At 44.4% G+C, this 23,749-nt stretch overlaps 1 protein-coding gene across 2 annotated transcripts in view; it reads left to right on the top strand.

The window, feature by feature from the left end:
* The window catches only part of BCO1 (beta-carotene oxygenase 1), a 296,080-nt gene that overhangs the window by 59,004 nt on the left and 213,327 nt on the right, over positions 1-23,749 (top strand). The window lies entirely within an intron of this gene.

The raw sequence follows: 23,749 nt of genomic DNA, 5'->3' as shown, positions 1-23,749 counted from the left end.
GTAAGATCTTTCAAAGCAAGGAGACCATGGTGTGATTATATTTGTAGGTAAGAAAGCGGGCAACCTTGATTTAAGATGTTCCATTAATAAGTTGTGTCTTGGGTGCCTCTGAAGATTGGTCACAGTAATCCTTACATAACAAGGAAGTGATGTCATTTGACCCCACCCCACAGTGCCATCACAGGAAGTGATGGGCACAACCCTTTCCACCTTTGACAAAACAGGAAGTGCCGTCACATAGCATGGTTCCTAAGTACACTACGAAAAATATGGCAACAATATCACTGTAATGTGATATACATTTCATACAAGAATGGATCACCATATATATCGTTAATATCAGTGTGTTTAGGCCCATATTACCAAATGACTGTGAATGCAAGCAGACATCCAAGGCCAAATGATAATGATGTGTTATTATATAGCACTTAAGCTTAAGTGCTTTATATAGAACAAAAATACTTACAATATCAACCAACCTTTGTTGATACTCATTGATAAACATAAGAAGGATGAAAGGCTGAGTTGACCTCGCTGGGATTCGAACCTACATTTCACACACACATCGTGGAAGTGAGCATTCAACCCACTGAGCTATCTCACCGGGTATAGTAAAATGAGCAATTACATGTCTGCATGTTCTCAAAGTCAGAAAGCAAATTACACTCTTTAGTGGATCCCATTAAACTGGTAACTAAGATTTAGCAGTAGGCCAGTTCATCTGCAGGTCTGGGGCAATGTTGGTCACATGTCAAGCCTGCGTGGATCTACTTTTCAGGCTTCAGAGGTTGGCAAAATACATTCCATTGAGAGGGTTCATAACTGTATTAAAGGGATTAGAGTATTGCAGGGAAAGCAGGACACTCACACAGCATCCTGTACTCTGGGCACTCGTTACCTCATACATGCAAACAAACATCCTGAACAGCATGCCATGGACCTAGGAACGATAGACAAATTACAACAAAGCATTAATTGTGGAACAGTGAAATAAAGGGCCACTTGATATGCTATGGTCAAAAGTTTCTACAGTGTACACATGCTTTTAGGCACAAGGATTTTGGCAAGTGACCGAGATGGAATGTCTTCTGATGATCGTAACAGAGATAACAGCAGAAAAAAACATGCTATAACTGCAACTTTTCAAAAGCAAAATACATAGTCCAAAATGGATGCTTATTCTACTCTAAAGGCTTTTTGGAGGTTTTTGTCTGGATTGTGAATTTGTGGTGTTTAAGAGCAGACTAAATCAGCGAGTCGCCCCCTAAAGTGTGCCTGGAATAAACCTTTAATGAGTCTAGCAATTACTGTATAGAATTCCAGAAAGACAAATTATTTGTTATTCCTATTCTTTCGTATTTAGCGTCACTGCTCAAAGTGTTACACTTGTTGATCCCCCCTGTTATTTTTAAGAGGCCTGAACAAGAAAGCCAGCCACTCCAGAAACAAAGAGCCACATGGTGGTGGACACAGCTCAGGAGCTTCAATAAAAAAGTGGGGGGTGGCAAGGAGACCACAGGTGTAGCAAGGGAGAGCTCAGGGGCACAGCTGCAAACCCCAAATGTCATCCCTGCTCAGCAAAAAAGCTAAATTTAAAAAGCAAAAGCTCAAACTCTCCATTACACGATATGCCACTCAGCTTCAACTGTAAAGTATGAGAGTTGAAAGCATGTTTCTGTATGAACATAGAAATGCAGAGAGCAATGTATCTGCTGATGATGTGGGGTGGAAGTTTAAAATGTGAGAGGCCTTTAGCTATTATCACCATGGATCAATCTTAGTAGTAAACATTTTTAATGTTTCAATGTTTATGTTTAGCAATCAAAAGTAGTGAGTATAGGGTAGTGTGCCTTCCCTGTGTTTATTAGTATTTGTTTCTTTGCTGAGTATCTTGCCTGACAGCAGAACCAAGTGATGACTAATACCCACTAGTCAGTCGAATTGTAAAATTGGATGGAGAGGTTGCTATGTCCAGATCATGCACCACGGCTTCTAAAATAATGAAGGAATATTTCAATGAGTTCCTGGATTGTAACTTTATACATGTGGAAAGAACCAAATGTACTGAAAGCTTGACTTAAAATTGCCAGTTTTCAAAGTAATAGACTGGCCTGCATACAAACTCAACTAACTTGTTGTAATTCAAAACCCATAATTGGGGAACTGTCTTTTATAAAGATTTAGTAAAACTGTTTATGTGCCTTGAGAAAGCCCAGGCAAGGGCAAAACAATAGCATGTGCCTCCTAAAAGAAGAAATGTTGGCAGCATGTACAAATTAAAAACGAGACACCAATAAAACTTTAACTCAAATCAAACCAGGAACTCAGCAAGCCAATCAACCACACATTGCAGTTGCCCTGCAATATAATATAATTCGAAGTGCGGGACTCTATTACCCCCCTCCGCGTGCGGTCTGTATAATGATGCTAGCGCTATCCTGCATCGCCCATTCTGCCACAGGAAGCTTCTGCTGATACCCTCCAATTTCTTAAAGAAGTTGCCTAGGTATGTAAAATGGGACATTCACGAAAAAATACAATACCATCTTCAGCATGGCCGCCCTCCCATCATTGATAGCAGCAATTTAGTCCAGAACTTCATAGAGCTGTTGATACCCTCTAATGCATGTAGCATGTTGTGTATATTCGCGTGATACACATTAACCCCAAAGTACCTAACCATGCGCTCTTTCCATTGTAAGGCCAGCACTAGAAGTGCACCTCGCTCTATCCTACAAAGTCCCGCTATCGGAAATAATGGTGATTTATCCATGCTTATAGTAATCCCTGACAGTTTCTCAAAAAGAGCCATGGCCTCCAACAGCAGCTCTAAATTATCAGTCGGGTCCTGAATATATAATAAGGTGTCGTCTGCATACAAGGATATCAAGTGTCTAGCCCTATCTATTTCAATTCCAGCATCCTTGTATTCTGTCCTAAGGTACTGAGAGATCGGCTCCATAACAAGGACATAAAGGAGGGTGATAAAGAGCAGCCCTGCCTTGTGCCTTCCCCTATTTCCCACGCCCCTGAGCTACATCTACCCATTTTAACCCTAGCCATTGGTCTGGTGTACACGAGTTGGACTCACTTAATGTATGCCTGCCCAAGTCTAAATCTACGCAGAGTTGCGTAGAGCCAGTCCCATTTTACTGAATCAAACGCTTTTACCGCGTCCAGTGTGGCTATGGCACACAGGGTGTCCCAGGATGCCATCCTGTCCATCAATGGTGTAATCTCCTCAAGTTCCAGGCCATACTTCGGCCTGGGACATAGCCCATCTGATCCGGCTGCACTAACTAATGTATCAGCCTTTTTATTCTGGTCGCTAATATGGACGTCAATATCTTATTATTATTATTATTATTATTATTATTATTATTATTATTATTATTATTATTATTATTATTTAATTCTTGTAAAGCGCCACATGCCCATGGGCCTCAGGGCACACAAAAAACATTAAACGAGAACAGACAGTTAAGGGGTCAGTGCAGGGGGTGGGAGAGAGCTGCAGGACGTATCTCCTCAGCCTGGCTTAAGATTAGCATTGAGATAGGCCTATAGGAGCTACAATCTGTCTGAGTTTAATGGGGTTTTTGGAGGGTATGATAATAGATTCCCTCAGGCTAAGTGGAAGAACCCCCACTTCATAAGAATCATTGAAGGTACTAAGCAAATGGGGGGCTATTTCTTGTGCATATTCCTTATAGAATTCACTAGGTGGTCCATCTGACCCTGGTGTCTTCCCTGTCGGGAATCCCAGAATTGTAATTTGTATGTCTTCCAAAGTAATGGGCTCTTCTAGGTCATCTCCGTCCCCCTGGGACAATCCCGGAAGCTCAATCTCGTTCAACACATCCACTAGGTGGGTAATTGGGACTGGAGGCCCTTCTAGGTACAGCTGTTGGTAAAATTCCCAGAACACCTCATTAACCCCATTTTGAGTGTAGCATAGATTCCCTTGTCCCGAGTTTTCCGAGTGTATGGGGCCCCTGCGCCCCTTCATTTTTGTACAGCCATGCTAGCAACCGGCAAGGTTTATCCCCCTCTCTATGCTGCTTCTCTGTGTATTTGGCAAAACTGTGCTTCCCAGTCTCTCCCATTATTCCATACTTTTCAACTTCAGTTCCCTAGTTTTCGCATTGCTGTCTGGGTGTTACTCCTGGGACTGCTCAAATTCTCTCAATTGTTCTTCTGCGGAAGTTAATTCCCTATTTCTGTTTGCATGGACACCTCTAGACCCTGCTATAGCGGCCCCTGTAACCACCACTTTCAATGCTAACCAGAAGGTACCAGCCCTTGGTAAAATGCCAAAATTATGCGCCACCTAGTCCGTGATGCAGTCTTTAATGCCATCGCGAAATAGGGGATCATTCAGTGATTCACTCCTAAGCCTCCACATAGGTATAGGGGCCCTAGGGGGATAAATTGCAACTGCAGCCTGAGTGGGACATGATCTGACAGTACTCTGCCTTAGTACTGGGCATGCTTGGTATGGTACACCAATTCTTTCCCTACAAAAAGGTAATCTATCCATGTATGTACTGCGTGTGGCGCCGAACGTGTGAATATTTTATTTATATGCTTATAGGGCGCCGATAGTCCGCAGGCATCAGGGCGCATAAACATGAAACATGCAACATAGACGAGACTACGACATTTGAATAGTGTCTAGCGTCTGGGTGGAGAACTCGCCAAGCGTCCTCCAAGGCAAATGAATCTAGGAGCATCTGTAAGGTTCTGGCAGGCAGAGCAGGTTTAGTATATTTGGTGTCTGACCTGTCTAAGGTTGGATTGAAGTCTCCTCCCCATATCTTATTACTATGTCGGTAGGGGCCTAAACGTGGATATAAGGTCTGAAAAAACGTGGCAGCGCTATGATTGGGGGCGTATGTGTTAACTAGACACGTGTCTACTTGTTCCAGGAGGACTTGTACTAGTACCATCTTGCCCTCGTTATCCGTTTTAATGTGTGTGACTTTAAAGGCTACTCGCTACAAGTGCATGTTTTTCTGTCGTGCGATGTGTTTCCTGCCGGAAGGCGATATCCACCTTCCTTCTCCTAAGGTATGTAAAAACTCTATTTCTCTTTACGTAAGCATTCAGACCCTGTACATTCCAGGTAAATACATTTATAGTTCCTGCCATTTGCTTCTGTCCCCTTCTATTCGGCCACACCTCTTTAATGCTCGCACAAGCGTCGTCCTCCTCCGTTGTAGTGCTCCTTCGCGGAATGTAGTGCTGTCCATCCCTTTCGACATACATGCAGGCAACCCGTTCCTCCCATAAACTTCCCCAACTAAAAACAACTGCCCAGCTTTGTTACCCTTGCTCGGCTTGTCCGCTTCTCGTATTCCCCCAAGCTGTCCACCCTGGGGCTGGTGCACAATGGATGGGCACAAAAACAAGTGCCCCAAATAAACAGAACTTGAAGGCTGTGGTGGGCGCAGCCATGGGCAAAGGTTCCGCTTCCCTGTTGTTAAGATGTGACTGCTAATAGATCTCTGCAACAAAAAAAAACATTTACAAGCATCTAGGACCCTTTCCACAGGGTTGGTATCTCTTAATAAGTGCCCTCTGGGATAGGATGTCTGTTCTTATGTAATTCTGCCAGCGCACTCCACTGTGCATATCATATAGTCCAAGGTACCTTAGTTATCTCTTGCTTCAGGTTGGGTAGGGCTCTCTTTGCATCTCCCTCGGTTGTCATCCCCCTCCTTTCCGCCGGGCCCTATACTCTTTCTGCCCATCCATGTCTGTGCTTCCTCTGGGAGATCAAAAAACCACGACTTATTTTTATATATAAGTCGTGGTGAGTAGGTGAGCATGTATTTCAGCCCAGCCGCTCCCATTCTAGCTTTAGCTGCTGTGAATTGGGCCCAGTTCTCTTTAAAAAAAAATACTTATTAAAACGTTGGCTTGCATGCGAGGTTACACATGGCTATATTCACAGAGGGGGCATTACCAGCTTGATAAAGTCCCAGAGTCCACGTTACGGCCCGAGCGACTGGGCCTAAAGTTCATTTCCAGACGGTTATGCCCCTTTTCCTCAGTATATATTGCTTCATTTTGGCTTTATTGCAACCAGAAATACAACCAACCAATATTACTACTACCCACTTTTTTAAAGCACATCAACAAAAATGTTACATCTTTTTTGTTGATGTGCCTTCCTCAAACAACATGATGGCAGTCACTAGGAAGAAAATAATTTTTAAGGCTTGTGCTAAGTTTCATCAAAAAAATGTGTACGTGGAGTACAACCATTGGAGGTGCTTATATTTCTTACATCTGGACCACGACATGTAGAGCTGCTCCATCTGCCAATCCTTTTCGTCTGAGACACCCAGGGACCATCATCGTAGGTTAGTGACATGGCTGGATGAGGGTGTCTGGGACCTCTGACTCAATCTCAGTCCGCAGTCATGTCTACGACAGGAGTGGCAGCCCCATAGAATGTATTCCCTCTTCCAAGAGGTCGAGGCCGCATGAGGAACCCTCGCTGGGGAAGAAAGTGAAAAAGGGGTGCAAGGCGCACACTTCGACTGTCCCCCCATCAGCGACTCCATTGACTCTTGTAACACAGACCACTTTGTCTACCTCGTCGGTGACCCCAACGACTGCATCGTCTATGCCAAAAGCGGATACGTCTTCGGCTACAGCTAAGCTTCCATCATCGACACACTCGTCGGAGAAACAGCGTTCCTCGACGTCCACATCTACTCCATCGACGAGTCACAGGCCAAAGTAATTGTCGATGGCTCAAAAACAATTGAAATTGTAAATCCCTTTATCAGTCCCTTCATCAACGGCTGCCCCATCAACGATTGCCTCGTCAACAATTCTGTCAATGCAGACTAATACCGTCCCTGCCAACAAAATCACGTTGGCGAACATTTCTTTACCGCCCAGACCACCTTCAGCACAGTCGGCTTCACAATCAAAGAATCCTTTGATTGACACTCTTCCAAGAGGTGCTAGTGTCAACGGGAACATTCCCCCTACACTGTCTTTCTGCCAGACCCAAGAAAGCTAAGCTAGTTTTCACCCTGGGGCAATCTGTATCACCTGCTGCAGCACGATATCCCTGGTTACTCCAGAGAGGTGAGTTTTCAGATGACAAGCCTCTAGTGGCTTTATTTTCTTTATTTTTTAATTTTTTAAATGTTTTCTTTATTTAACTTTTATGGAACAATTAAATAACAACAAAGTTATATTTCAGGATAACAAATCATTTCAATACAACAAAATAATGGATAGGCAATCAGCATGAAACTTATAATAAAATAAAAAACAGATTGCATAAACAATTAGAAGAATATCCACAGGATTTTTAAAATGTTAAACAAAACTTTGATACAATATTGTCATAGATACCAATAATACACATACCAACACAAGACAGACAACATAATACAACACTAACGCCCCCACCCCCCCCCTCTTCACCCCCTCTTAAGGAAATAAAACATAAACAACCAAACGCCGGCCAAATATTAAACATAAAATTCATTAAAAACACTCCATTGTTCATTATAAGCTTCACCTCTATGCAATTTGCCAAATTTGATCTTCTCAAAACACGAAAGGGGCTGCACATGTACTAGCCATTCTCCAACGCATGGCTTTTTCCTTGTTTTCCAGACACGCAAAATTTGTCTAGCGGCCACCAGAAGAACTTTAGTGACCCAACACAACGTCACACAATCCAAATGTCAAACACAATTTGGGGATTTCAAAAGTACAGCCAAAGGTGTTCTTGGAAAAGCAATATTACACACCATGTCAATCCTATCCAGAACATCGTTCCAATATCCATTCACCTTTGTGCAATCTCACAACATGGTGGCTTTATTTTCTGACCCAGACACTCATACTACGGATGAATTCGAAGACCTGGTCCCTGCCAATAGTACACCGGCAGACCTGCCTTCGTGTGACTCACCACCGGATGAAATAGGCTCCTTCAAGGCACGTGCAGCTAAGCTGTTCGACCTAGTTTTGGAGATAAAGAGAAAGGAAGGTTTCCTGTTCAAGAGACGTGAAGCCTCTAGGAAGTCTGTGGTTGTAATCCCCATGCTAGACGACATCTAGAAAGATGGGCTACTTGTAATGAAAAATCCCTTCTCGGCTCCCCATAAGAAGGACGTCCTGCAGAAGAAGTATAAAGGACCGGAAACGGGCCTTAAGTGCCTGTGCACCCAACCCTGTCCAGACTCGGTGGTATCAGCAGCGGCTCGGAAGAGAGCCGCCAACCCTTCTTCCCCATACATGGGTCCTCCTGACAAGGAAGGTAAACACCTCAACGCTTTCAGCAAAGGGTTATTTCTACAGTGATACTCTCCCGTTATGACCACAAATTGTGGTACAAAATGGGTCCCATCTTGAATTTTCTACACAATGATAGAGGGGGGTGGGGCTTTGGCAATGTTGAATGAAGAAAAAGCAGCTTCAGTCCATGCCATCACAGTCGGATTGGACATTGCAGACACTGGCTTTAGCCATAAATAAATAAATAATAAATATGGGGAACAGAGCGGTGCTAAGATGGCAGGGATGGTTAAATGCTACCAACTTTAGACCGGAGTTGCAATCTAAAGTGGTTGATATGCAGTTTGATGGGATTGACCTTTTTGGAAAGAAAGTAGACGAAACCCTGCAGGCCATAAAGGCTAATACTGATACTGGCCGCTCCATCGGCACCCTACAGCAATGCCGGCAGTACTTTCGGTCTGGTAAGGGAAGGTTCTCAAGGATATCCAGAGAATACAGTCCATCCTATCGCCAACAAACGGCTTGCAAGAAGCGTACAAGGGAAGGTCGCAGACGTACAGAGTAACCCAGAGATGGCGAGGATTGTCCTCAAGAGCACAACCCCCTAAGTAGGCCTGACCAGCTATGGGACAGAACCCCCACTTAAGCACCAAAGTGAGAGGGCGGTTGCCTGAATGTTTTCACTCAGTGGGAAGCCATCTCCACTAACAAGTGGGTACTCAATATCATTTGTTATGGTCACACCCTCGAGTTCATGGCAAAATGTCCCTCCATTCCTCGCTTAAAGAAAAAAGAACAGCATCAGTCCCTTGTTCAAAAAGGGAGCTAAAGAAGTTATACCATCACATCTCCAGGGCTGTGGCGTGAACTCCAGATACTTCCTGGTGAGGAAAAAGTCTGGGGGTTGGAGGCCCATACTCAACCTCACACAATTAAACAAATTCCTAAAGTCACAAAAATGTTGCATGGGCACACTACAACATACTCTTGACCAGCTGGAATAGGGAGACTTCCTCTCCGGATCTGCAGGATGCTTACTTCCACATCCCCATACATCGTAAACACAGGTGCTGCCTTCGATTCGTGGTACAAGGAAAGAATTAGCAATTCAAAGCTCTACCCTTCGGCCTAAAATCAGCACCACGAGTGTTCACAAAATGCTTAGCTCCAGTGGCACCCCACCTCTGCCGTCAGGCATTTACATCTTCCCCTACCTGGACGACTGGCTGGTGCACGCACCGTCCCTACCGCTAGCTACCCAACACACAGATGAAACCGTCCAGTGCCTAACTTCTCTGGGGTTCTCCATCAACTTTCTGAAGTCCTGCGTATCACCCACTCAGAACGCTCTGCTCCTGGGGTCACGGCTGAACACCCTGGAATGTCGAGCTACCCACTCGTAGGAGTGGGTTGATGCCATACGTTGCAAGATTTTACAACTTTCCCCATTACAGAGAGCGACAGTCCGCTCCATCAAATCCCTGCTAGAAATTAATTCCTCCTGCATCCCATTGGTAGCGCACTGCAGGCTTCTTATTAGGCCTCTCGAGGAGTTCCTGGATACTCAGTAGCAGAAAGTGACAGGTACCTGGAATGACACAATTGCCCTATCACCATCATTCCGCCAAACTCTCCAGTGGTGTAACCATTGCAAGAATCTCACACAGGGCGCTCCTTTCTGCCTTCCGGTGCATGATGCCACAGTCACCACAAACGCCTCACTAGAGGGATGGGGAGCCCACACAGGCCAACACCATGCCAAGGGGCTGTGGCAACCCGAAGTCAAGGCACTACCTATAAATGTCCTGGAGATCAGAGCAGTGTTCTGGGCCCGGAAATCCTTTCAGCTGCAACGCCAGAACAAGGTGGTTTGCATCTTCACCGACAACATGACCACCATGTTTTATATACAGAAAACAGGGCAGGACCCGCTCCCCGGTACTGTCCAAGGAAGCTCCAGCGCTATGGCATGGGGCAATATCACACAACATGTATCTCCTCCCTTTCCATCTGTAGGGAACCACAAAACCATTGCAGATTCCCTCAGCAGGGAGCTATGATCCTGCCATGAATGGGAGCTTCACCAGAACCAAGTTATCTCCCTTTTCTCCCGGTGTGGTTACCCATAGATCAACTTGTTCGCCACAGTGGCAAACTCCAAGTGCTCAGAGTTTGCCAGCCGAGACCCTCATGTAGGGAGTCAGGGGGATGCCTTCTCATTCCCTTGGGAAGGCCTGTTCCTCTATGCATTCCAATTAATTCCACTTCTGCTTCTGTTGCTCAGTAAACTCAGACAGAGCCGCTGAAAGATAATCTTAATTGCTCTGGAGTGGCCACGCCAAATTTGGTACCCCGACCTGCTTTTCCTGTCAGTGGCTGCTTGCGTCAAGCTGCCTCCTCTGTTGGATCTGCTCTCCACAGACGGAGGATCTGTGATGCACCATGACCCAGCATCCCTGAAATTGACGCTTCCTGCAGCTCTAGAATTCGGACACTTCGCTTTACCATTAGAATGCAGTGTGTTCACTTCATTTTCTTTAAAAGACAGTCATGCAATTCCATTTCTAAAAATGTAATTTGTTACATAATACATAATAACATTATTGCTACTGTAAAACACTGCTTTGTCTCAATATTTTACAGTTAAGTCCAAGTTGGTTTATCTAAATCTAATAGTGTAAACAATATTTCATTTTATTGGGGAAAATGCATCGCCTTGAGTGAGCACCTTGGAAAATGTACATGATCACACAGCTAAATGCTTTTGATGGAAAACCTAGGTCTGTGACTTGCTGGTCGAATACATCTGTGCAACTGGTGCGGAACCCATGAGCCGATCCCATACTCCTTGAAATTCTATCTTATCACCCCGTTGCTTTATACCAGCCATCATGAATGTGAGATGGCACCAAACTACAATATTCCACCTAGTTTGGCCAGTTCTCTGGTTGCTATGCCATCCACTCTTAGTCACTGATATAGTCATGATCTGGTCCATTTTGCTGCATTTAATTGTCTTAAATGAATAAAACTTGGCGCTCATGATGTTCTTTCTTTGCACCTTAACAAGGGGTGATTCAGCATCTCACGTTCACTGCCTTCAAGAATAGATAACCAGTCTTGGCTGCTTCAGCCTTGACACCAGGCCAGACAGCCCTTCCAGACTCATCCACGATCTTGGTTAATTCTTTTCTGCGACACAGCTCTCAGCCCTTCTCTCCATGAGTTTAAGCATACTAAAGTTGTGACACCGATATCCAGTTTCTATATAATGGCGGCTTCACTTGCAGTCTATTCAATACTCATAGCCAGCATCTAAGATTACTTTAGCTACTTGCATTACAGCATCTGTACAGTTATTGATCGACTTGCATTTTCTGCAGTGCTCAACTAGTCTTCTCTTTGCAGCACCCTCGCTTCTTGTGACGTCTCCAGCTCCTTTTCTTACTCTTTTTCATATTCCTTCAGGGATTTCCTCCATGAGATTGTCATCTCTTCAGGAGTACATCTGATAGGGTTTTCTTAGTGGATACCTTTTCTCGAACATTCGCTGCAGAATGGTCACAACTGCTGGTGTCAAGCGTGGCACAATCTCAGGCCTCCAACATACAGGTGGGAGGGGGGCGGGACTTCCTGCAGAGGCATTCAGCTGCTCCTCTACAGAGTCAAGTGAGTCAGAACTAGAAACAAGCTCTGCTCAGACCAGAGTCTCCAACTTAGTTACTAGACCATGTATTTTCTCGATCATAGGCTAAGGAGAGTTAGAGGCACTCCCCATTCTCTGCTATGAGGGCAGCCGAGCTACATGAGTCAGGGTTATTCCAGCTGCTAATCGCTATGCCTCTAATACTGTGGATAAGCCTTTCCGAGATGGTGTATTTTGTCTTCCCTTTTGAGAACACAGAACCACAAACATGGCAATGGGAGTAAAAGTCCCCAAAGGATGATTCCTGGCCAGGCAGCCCACGTCATCAGGCGCAAACGCTGTACCCGTTTCATCAGCAAACATAGGTAACAGAAGCGCAACGTGGAAGAGCAAACACACCCATTTGGAATTCCAAGATGACGTTGATTACTTGGCACATATTTGCTGCTGTGGATATGATAATTAAGAGTAATGAAGACAATGTATCTAATGTCCTATATGAAGAGTGCAGGAATAATGGTATTAAGACGCAATTAAGATGCCAATCATGAAGGGGCCTCCGCAGGGAAACACTAATCCTGGGTCACTTTACAAGTATATCTTCTGCCCAGGTGCAGAAAAGGGCCTGGAGGAAGCCAGTGAGCGGCACAAGCTGAGAGGAAGAAGATGTGCTTGTCGTCATACACTGGGGAACAAGGGAAACTGCTACCTGGACCAAGGTAGCATACCTGCTACCAGAGATCCAGCAGATGCGCTGGCTGCTACATGACAGAAATCACACCGTAAGAATCAGTGGTGGGAAGGAGGTGGAGCCCAGAGCTTGGTTCTAGTACAGAAACCTGGAAAAAGGAGAAGGCCTCAGGACTGAGCTCTTCTGAATGCACCTAAGCCAAGAGAAGCCTGAGAAGGAGAGAGCTCTGACAGGCTGGTAATAATATCTTCTGCCTGACAGGAGACAGATTGAGGAGGAGGAATACTCTTTCATCCAGAGAAAAGACCTCTTTAGGGGCAGATGAAAAGATGTCACACCCAAAACTCAGGGCAAGGAATGAGTAGCCTGGCTCGGAGAACGTGAAGTCTTAAAGAACAAACAAAGAGACCATGGAAAATGTTTGGAGAAAGTCAGAAGGGCCAAGAAACCGTATAGACGTTTGACTCATGAGTACTCCCTGGGTGGAATTGCCAAAGGAAGCATCGGTTTTTATTTTGTTTATTGACCAGAGGTAGCCCTTGAGAGAGTAGGTTTGTGGAACCTTTGTTGACCAAGATTTGAGAACACTTCATTTTGGATGCATAGGGTTAGCCAGGAGGCTAAAGGACATGCAAAGAGGAGGGTTTGGACTTTTATGATGGCCACCACCCTAGAACTCCCTGGAGGGACAGAGACTTGTTAGGCTTAGGTTTGAGATGTGATTGTTTATTGGCACACACATCTAAAAGAGCTCGAAACAGGCTGGAGGACCACATTGTGTTGTCCCTTCCCTACCACTGTTCACAGATGTACCACATATTACTTTGAGAGTACTCCTCTAACTCATATAGGCTTTTTTCCAATGCCAAACCTTGAACTACTAGTACGTGATAAAAAAAAAATGTTATCCTGAGCATTGTCTTTCGTTGTGTCAATGATTGACCTTCCTACATGGCCAACAGGGAAAAAAGAGATTTACTAACATGCCCGTATCTCTGAGAGGTCAGTAGGACAGGTGAAGAGAAAGACACAGAGACATGCAGGCGTTTAGGGAAAACAAAGACTTTTCTAACATTTTCTACCACAATGCCAGTAGAGCCAGGTCAGAGCCAGTCACGTATTTATCTCACTTCATGGAAAGGAGAGGAGCACAGGGGTACTGCACAGGGGTACTGCACTTCCTCATCCCTCATTTACAGGGAGCGTGGCGTGAAGCAAGAAGTGGGGAGAAGTGGTTTATGGTGGAGGAGTCTTGTTTCATTATCCATTTGGAGGAGGAGCCCTGTCTGCACTGCCTGCAAACCACTACATAAACGCCTCATTTGCACGGAGCAAGAAGTGGGGAGAAGTGGTTTATGGTGGTTCATGGTGGGGCGGTATAGGGCGAAAAGCAAGTTATAAACATTAGTTACTCTGCACACCATTTATCAGTTTAGCCCTGTGTGGGGGGAGTATGCTGCCTCCCCTTCTAAGGTCCATATCGATGGTGATACTGGTGGCTGATATCCAGTAACTGAATTGAGGTATCTGAACGAGTCCTTATCGAGTGACCAATGACGAGTGGCACTTAAGGGATCTCTGATGGTCTGACGGTCTGTTGTGAGCTGAATGGAGGGGGCCATTCCACTTTCCATGTTCTGAAAAGCCAGTGCCTTGTGCAAACTTGTCAGCGGTGCTTCGCTAGTTCTGTTCTCCTCTTTGTTTCGTTTTACTTTTATGCAGTGACTGGTATACGCTAGCCCTCAGAGTCACGTTTCATTTGAAATAGGCTGCGGCTGCTGTGAATTTTTGGCATTTTACATTTTGTACTCCTGCTTTTAGGCTTCACTTTCAATTTTCTGCCGGGATGAAGCAACGTTGAACTTATTTCTGACAGATTCTTTCCTTTCCACCTTGTTTTTGTTTTTATAACTGATTACCCTTTCCTTGCACACAGTAGAGGAAGGAGAAGAGGGAGGAGCAGGGGGGGAGAGGGGGAGAGATAGACTAAGGCTATTCCTTAAGCCGTAGGGTGTTCCCTGTCCTCCCACCACGGGACTTTGGAGGAGCTTTTGGAGGAATCCCAAGAAGTGACCGGTGGCTGGCGGCTAATCTAGTTTTTCAGTGGCTAATTTAGTGCATTGGCACTTTGGAAAGCTTGTGGCCCCAGGTTAACTCAGATTGCTGCGGTCCTTTGGGCTTTGGTTTTCAGTTTTGTACTATTTGTGTTATTTGGTTCTGTGGTTTTCTATTTTAGATAATTTAGACCTGTTGTGTGTGGAAAGGTCTAACATGTTTTATTATTATTCTGATATTAGACTTAAATTTGAAATCAGTGATCCAGTGCCCCTTCCCTATAAACATTTTTGGACTGTTTTTAGGCGCATTTAGATATTTTAAGAACGTTTAAGAATTTGTTTAACTAGGTTAACATTCAGGTAGTGTCTAATATTGAGCAGCACTGTGCTGCATTGGCTCTAATCAACTCTAACTTCCTTCAACCTACCTTACCTATTACCTTACCTATTACCTAACATTCATATGGGGAAAAGGAAAGCACAGGATGAGGGGAGATTGGGGACACTGGCAAAAGGTGCGAAAAAACCAAAACAAGTAAAAATGAGTCAAGAGCCTGCCAAATATAAGTCCAGCCTTTTGCAACGGTCGCTGGACTCCTATTTGGATGTTATGGCCAGCAAAATAGCGAACTGTATTAATATCTTGGAAAAAGTTACCCGTGAGGGTGCCTCTGCCATAGGAGGGAACCCTATATCTGTCACTGGTGGCCAGATGGGTGGTTCGGTGGTTGGGGGTCCCAGAATACAGTATGCCCAATGCAATTACTTCTCAGGAAAGGACGGGGGGGGTCTTTCAACTGCAGGTCTCTTCGCCTGGAAGAATGGGAGAAGAGGATTTAGATCTGGAAGGGTTAAGGGAGGGGTTAGTCTCAGAGAATGAAGAAAGGGAGGTTAGTATGCCCCTGGTGAGCAGCCCCGTGGGAGGGAGTTTTGTAAGAGAACCGAGCCATGATCTTAATTCCTCCTCTGGGGTGGAGGATGATAAGCGCTGGTTGGAATCCCTGTTGGGCATAAAGCTTAAGCCCCTCCAGACCGTTCTTGACTCATTACAGGCATTTGAGTAGGGGGCCATGAGCACACTGGCTATTATGGACGATTCAATCAGAGCATTAACAAAACAATTGGCGGAACTGGGGATGCTCGGGGTAGGTGTTGGGGTAAGGGCTGAGTCCATTGGGAAGGTTGTTTTGGAGTGGGCAGTGGTTTGGGAGTAGAAGTTGGTGGGTTGGTAGTGCCTACATGCAAAAAGGAAACTCCCCCTAAGGCAAATCTGGCAATGGTCAGTTCTGACACTATGAGGAATGGATGGACTGAGCTAATCCATAGGCCTGAGTCTGGGGCTTCTGGGGCTAACATGTCCACAGGTGTGTTAGACAAAAATATTTTGAATTTACCACTTGCTGCAGCCCCCCTTGTGGGGTTCATTATGGGCATACCTGGGCTTCCGAAGGGTGGATTTGAATCGACCATCTCTCTAATCAACAAATCGACCAATTGGATAAATACCAATTTCATTGGGCCAAATATTGATCCAAGCATTATCTTAATGGCAAGAAGGGTAGGCTGGGTCGGTCCAAAGCCCAAAAGAATGGAGGGGGACAGTGTAGTGGTGTCCTTTTCTAATCCAACAGTGGTTAGCTATTTGGTCAATTCTAACCTCTCCAGAGGTTTAAAACCAAATGGCTGTAGACTCCAAAGCAGGTTGGAGGGGAAGCCCAGATTCAAGCACAGGCACAAGGTCCTTTATACCCACTTTTTGGTTGCAGACTTCCTGGGGGCCGGACGAAAAATTAAAATTGTGAAATACTGAACCCTTTGAGGGGAGGGGCGTCTACTATTGGGCCTGAATTAGCTAACCGGTATGAGGTCCTAACCTCTTGTGAAGATTTGGATTGACACAGGGGTGTGTAAGCTGGTTTAGATGACCAGGAGGGCCCTGAGGGAAGGGTGTAGTCCCGGGGTCCAGAGCTCAGTGTGGAATGGAGGGCACATAACATGGCACCCATGGAGACCTGTATGCTATCTTGGAATATAGCCGGGGCTAGGGGGAAGTATGACAGGGCATATGTTGAGTTTCCAAAAGTGCATGAAGTCATTCTCCTGCAAGAGACTTGGGCCTTGGAGACCCAATTATCAGACAGCTTTTTATTATTTGGGATTAAAATTAAAACGCGAGAGGAAAATGTTATGGAGGTCTGACAACTTTAATTAAGATATCTCTTAATTGCAGTGTCAGGGTAGTGGAGAACAAAATGGACTTCTTACAGGTGTTCCCTATTTTCCCTGCTAAAGGGGACCTTTAATTAATGATTAACCTGTACAATAGTCCTCATAAAGCTGAGGCAGATAGGCTTTCAAGGTTGAAGGTGTTCATAGGTGAACTATTATCAAATAGGAAAAATCATAATGAGCATTGTATATGGAGAGGTGATTTCAACCTCAAAATTGGTGTAGGTTTGTCCAAGGATCTATTAAACCCGTTGGAGTATCAGTCGTTAAGTATCCCCCAGCCCCTGATGAAAGATGAACGGGTCTCTGCTAAGGGCCTCCAAATGTGTTTTTGGCTTACAGAATGGGGGCTGAGCAAGGTCAATGGACGTTTAGCACCAGACATATCGGGCCATCTCACCTTCATCAACCACCAAGGTTCCTCGACAACTGATTATTTTTGTATTTCTTTGGAACTCTGGGAGAGCGTTGTGGGTTTTGAAGTATTATCGGATGTTTATAGTGATAATCACCCAATCCGCCTGAAAGTGAAGGACATGTTAGGGGGGGGGGGAGTTTGGCCCCAGAGACACTTCGGTGTGTCTGGCAAATTAAATAAATTAGGATAATTAAATGGGAGAAAATTCAGGATTCTAATTTGCACATACACACTTTGTCTGAGAATGTATCCTTAATCTATGTTATTCTAGATAGTTCAGCAACCCCTTGGTTGGTTGTGGAACAGTTTATAAAGTTATTGAGGGCCTTGACTGTAAATACTAAGAGGAATGGAAAGCCACCAAAAAGAGAATGGTTTGATGAGACCTGCAATATTGCTAAGAAAGCCCTCTTGAAGGCCCTGAAAACTCCGCTCTGCACCATGAGGAATATTGCTCAGACTAGAGCCAACTATCGGGGGGAGCTAAAGTGAAGGAAATTGGAAATTGAAGGGTAAGCATGGGAGGGCTTATGTGAAGGGAACACAAGTGGAAAGTTTAAGTTTAAGTTAGAGGATGTGTCCAGGGCTATTACACAGCAAGCCCGTATTTGTGCTCTGAGCCCTGATGCAATCCCCTCTGACCTCTTTCAGGATCCCTGGATTTTTGAGCCCTGCAACTGACAGCAGTGCGTAATGTCTGTATGGAGACAGGCCGTTATCCACCTTGGTGGAAAAGGGCCATTATCTTTCCCATTTTTAAGAAGGGGGACACAGCAAGCCCTATGTCGTACAGACCCATCTCGCTTTTAGATACGACTTTTAAGATCTTTGGTAGGGTTTTGCTGGGGCTAATAGAGGCCTGGCTGTTTGAGGGGGCAGTCCTCTCTGATGTGCCATTTGGATTTCGCCCCAGAGTGGCCACTATGGAACAGAGTCGTAACCTGTACCTACTTGTGTCCAACTCAGTTTGTTGCAGGGTTGAGGGGGTGTATCTTACATTCATGGATCTGACCACAGCCTCTGATAAAGTAGATAGGTTAAAGTTGTGGGCTGTGCTCGGCTCCATGGAATGCCTGGGGGACATCCTGACGGTACTAGAGAAATTACATAGGGAAAATTAGGCTTGTGTGTGTAGTGGCCCGGGGGGACACTTCACTGTATGTTTCAAGATCGGGTGTGGTGTCCGACAGGGGTGCGGTTTGGGACCAATATGCTTCACAATGTATATTAATGGGCTCCTAAAGGCTTTGGTGAACACAAGAGCTGACTATCCGGTTCTGTGAGGTAGGGCTATTCTTCTGCTGGAATAAGCAGATGATACTGTGTTGCTAGCCAGGAGCCCAAGAGCACTCCAGATTCTGATTTCTGTGTATTCGGCCTTCATGGAAAACCTGAGGCTTAAGATCAATACAAAGAAATCAGCTGTAATGGGTTGTGTGGGGAGAAAGGGGCCGGCGTAAAACGCGTGCAATGCTTTGTAATGGGGAAATTATCCCCAGGGTGAAGGAGTTTGATTATCTGGGGATCAGATTCTGAGAATCACTTACGGGGACTGCACATTTGAAAAAAATGTCAGCTAAGCTAACCCAACAAGTGTGGGGGATCTCACGCTTCTTGTCCCGCTGCCAGGGTCAAAGTTAGAAGTTGTCCTTAAAATCTATTCTGCCCAGACGAAAGCGGTTACGTTGTGGGAGCACCATTATGTGGTTTCCAGAGAGCACAAGAAGTTCAAGTGGAGGAAAATATTTTCTTCAGAAGGCTACTGGGACACCCAAGTTCCTCTCTGTGCATCTCCATTCATAGGGAATTGGATACGGAATTCTGGGAGGACCAATGGGCTCTGGTCCTAATAATATTTTGGATTTCAATCTGGGCAAATTACTGTGCTTCCCTTTGCCACTTTATAATCAGGTCATTAATGTCTAGGGAAAGCTGGAGAAAATCCTGTGGCTTGATAATATTGATAAATATTTGTCCCAGGTTAACTTAAGGGTTCTTCCCCCCTCCCAGACGCCTTGCTGACCAAAGCCCAGATGAGGCGTTATAAATGTATTTTGGGGAGGGGTTCTTAATGAAAAGGGCCTTTATGGAGCATGCAACCAATTCTGATAAAGAGCATGCAGTGATTAGTCGGGTGAAGGGGATACAGCCCTTTTTAAAATGGGGCTCTAATAAAGATTGTTGGTTAATCACCCGTGTAAGATTTGACTGCCTTCAGTTGAGGGGCACTACAGCTAAATGGAGAGGATACCCTGATTTGGCAGGGTGCCCCGTGTGCAGTGGCATAAAAGAGGATTTGGTCCCCTTGTTATTGTTCTGCCCCGGATATAGCAGCATTAGACGGTCGACTTTATTGCCGGTCTTATGGGAAGTTTTAGTTACTTACCTGTAACTGTATTTCTCCAGCATTTGGTATCTTTCATAGATTCAGATGTTTGAATATTCCCGGTCGCCAAGGATTCCCAGTCTGAAGGCGGGGAATATTCAAGCATCTGAATCTATGAAAGATCCAATGCTGGATAAGTTTTAGTTACTTACCTGTAACTGTATTTCTCCAGCATTGGTATCTTTCATAGATTCAGATGCTTGTCAGACTGGGAATCGTTGACGACAGGGAATATTCAAGCATCTGAATCTATGAAAGATCCAATGCTGGAGAAGCTAACATCCGCTCTTATAGGCCTGCAGTTTTGTTCCTTTTGACTGCTGATTCTGTTCTAACAGCGTGGGCCTAGAGGTACCTCTCTCATACAGTGTTAATGCCAATTATAAGATTATTTTATAGTAGAAAAGAACACAGCTTTAAGTATCATGAATGGAGATAAACCATCACTTGTTTTGAATACTGTAACAGGACACATAACACTCATTAATTTGACTATGCAAGTTAATAAAATACATATTGTACGTTTTAGAGTATAAGAATGGCTGCTGACACGCGCCGGACTTCATCCAAAGTGGATTCAAGTTACTTCAATTAGTCTATGGTGCTAAATAAAATTAGGTTGTTGACATTATTGTCAGCACCATACAATAATTGAGCGAATGCACTATGGTAGTCCTGTTTATGCCCAAGTTCCGCACAATGTGCCAGGCTGTGTATTAAAACAGTGCAATGCAAATGTAACATTACCAAGCCATTATACAATTGCACCATTTAATAACATATTGTCATGACAATTTGAATATGGGTATCCCATGTTTGTCCCAGTTAAGCTAATTCATGGTAGTTTCTGCATTGCCTCTAGAAAATTGCTTATCACTTTCAACTCTGCCGTGCTGGACTTGCTCCAGGATATCCTGATTGCTTGTACATTATGCCTGGAAATTCGCTATGCCAGTTTTGCAATGCCCAAGCTTATGTCAGATGGATATTGCCCCAAAAAATGCCCATGTGTGTTTTAACAGTGCCTTACATGTGCGATCCTGCGTTAATCACATTGTCATGCTAGTTTTCACACTGCACCCAGAAAATAGCCATGGCAGTTTTAACAATGCCATACCGTTAGTGGCCAAGCTAAGCAGACTGTGCTGCTAAGTAGCAACTTGTCACATAAAATGACGGGCATGCTTCCTTTAAAAATGAAATGCCATACTCGTTTCTACAGTGCCTAGCCCGAGTTGCCCCAGTTAAGCCCATTGCCATGCTAGTTTCCACATAACCGTTAGAAAGTGATCATGCTAGTTTCAACTGTGTCGTGCAAGCATTGCCAGGCTGTAGAACAAATTAACATCCGATTTTCAACACTTCCCCCAAAAATGCTCATTTCAGTTTTAAATTGTTCAGAGAAAGAGGTCATTTCCGGTTTCTAACAGTACATTGTTTTTAGTTAAGCACATTGTAATATTAGTTTCCAAATTGCCAATGGAATAATGACCAGCACATTTACCCCCAAAAATTGCCATGCCCGTTACAACAGTGCCATGGCAGTGTTACCCAGTTAAGAACATTTTCATACAAGTTTCCATCTTATCTGTGGAAAGTATCATAACATTTCCACACTGCTCCCAACCATTCGTTATTTCATATAATCCCAGAAGCACCACCTTCCACTTCACATTGCCCTAAAAATGGCCCCATGCCACGTAACATTGCCTTCTGAATTGTCTAATGCCAGTTCATATTGCCTTCTAAATGTTTCCAACCTAATTCCGAGTTCCCCAGATTTCGCCCTATACCCCCAGTAGTTAAATGCCACTTCATATTAACCCCAAAATTACCCAATACCATTGCCTCCATAATTACTTCATGTCATTTCACAGTGCCACCAAAATGACCCCATTCCACTTTCACACTGCAGCAAGAACTGCACAATGCCTCTTCACATTGCTGTTTTCATTGCCACGTGACACTTAACATTGCTCTCAGCATGGTCCTACGCTGCTTCACAATTTGCTCAAAATGTTTTCCTGCTACTGCCCTCTGATACTAGAAATGCTACAGAGAACTTTACATTGTCCCCATATTTACCCAATTCCCAAGCATAGTTACGCAGCCCACCACATACACATACATTATTCATATCCTTACACGCCAGTCTGGTCCCTCTCCTTAGCTTTGTATTCCCCAACTTTTCTGTCCTCAAACTGGCAGAAAATGGAAAACAGGGCAAGAAATGGTCAGTCGTCCCTCTCCGTGATCCTGCTTTCCTCTTCGCATCACCAGCAGACCTTAGACAAACTGACATTGCTGTTAGTGTACACGTCTGAGCAGCAAAATTGCAGTGCCCGTGAGGCATTTTACGGGCCAGACAATGAGGTGCTATCATGTAGACAGGCCCAGACTGCATGGGCATCTGGCGTTGACATAGCTTTGCGCACTGGCACACATGGGCTGACAGGCATCTGTAGGTATGAGGTAATCTAGGGGTCCCAAACCGTGTGTGCGCAATGTACATATCAAATGAAATAGTGAGCAACATAGTGAGCAACATCCATTCCGTCAGCGGAACATATCACTCAGCACTCAGGCGGTGGAAAAATTATTGCAACACAAATTTGAACTTAAGACTGCTAATAGAGTATTTGAATTTGCAGTACTTACGTTATCTAGACCACGTGCAATTCTAGCAAAGGAAATGTGCAAGGCCCTTAACTTCATTTAACATTAAGTGGTTGTTTACAGGAAATGTTTACAGGAAATGTTGAGGCAATTGTGTGGCCAGTAGGATATTTTTAGACAAATAGGACCAGTCAAGTTGTTCAAAAATATAATAGAACTAAATAAACATTACCATGAACTTAAGATTCTCAAGCAAAATATTTTAAAGAAATGTAGTACAAATGATTGGACAGAAAAATTGGTCGCAAATGGAGCACTGATTTTCAGGTGTACTTTGGGGTTCTGCCTGGGGATCTTACAGGATCTTTAGTGGCAAATGGTGCATACCTACGCATATAAGACCAGTAATACTGTTCCTCAGTCATCATTACTGTATTGTGGACTGTTGTTTCTCCAGGAATGTTACGAAATGTTGCATTTCTGATTACTATTCTCTTAAGTTAAACGTTCCACAAAGAAGAAAGATGTCTGACAGCCAGAGGGGCTGGTTGGCAATGTCTAAACTCGACATGGAGTCAATGGAAAGAATTACCAATTCAAAAGAAATTAAAAGATATTCTCTAAAAACTGTAAACAGTTCACAGGCCACAAAGTAAAGTTTCAGTTTGTTTGAGTCTTTGGTTGGAACTATCCAGGAGACAGCTATTAGCAAACGGCGACGCCCAGTTCAGGGTGTCCAGGTTATAGAAAGGGATGCCCCATGGCTTCATGCAGAATGTAGAATCTTGAAATGAAATGTGAACCATGATTTAGTGAGTGGTGTTTACACAGCTGACCAGAATTATAGTTTCAAAAGTGTATATAAATATTGTTAAAAGACCAACAAAAATAGAATTTATTGAGCACCAATGGGAGCTTTACATAGGGCCGCGTTTTCAAATGATACCACATTTTTTTATCTTTATTGCTCCGTGTGCTTATAGACCAATTCCCTTATTGGACATTGCCAGTAAGATAAGTAGCAATATCTTGAAGCCCGCCTAAGCAGGTTTCAGGGAAGGGCTTATTACGGTGCTGCTTCACTCTGAGCAATATCATGGAGAAATACGGTAAAGCAGGGGCGTTGCTAGGGGGGGGCTAAAGGGGCTATAGCCCCTGATCTTTTGGTTGTAGCCCCGGATAGAATCTCAGGAGCTACAGCCAAAAGACTAGCTAGCCCCCAGTCCCAACAGTTCCGACATCAGCTTAGCCCCGGGTCTTTTCCAGACCTAGTAACTCCCCTGCGGCAAAGTTAAGGGAGGGAGATTATATGTGGCTTTTTTTCAGATTTGGAGAAAGCATTTGATTTGATTGATAGAAACATGTAGTGTAATTTACATTGGGGTCCTTAATGGTTTATTAAAATGTATCCAACAGTGATACACAGACA

This window comes from Ambystoma mexicanum, chromosome 1p (assembly GCF_040938575.1).
Source record: "Ambystoma mexicanum isolate Mex_15411 chromosome 1p, UKY_AmexF1_1, whole genome shotgun sequence".
Taxonomy (NCBI): domain Eukaryota; kingdom Metazoa; phylum Chordata; class Amphibia; order Caudata; family Ambystomatidae; genus Ambystoma; species Ambystoma mexicanum.
The sequence above is the reverse complement of the archived record's forward strand: the minus strand, read 5'-3'. Positions and strand labels throughout refer to the sequence as shown.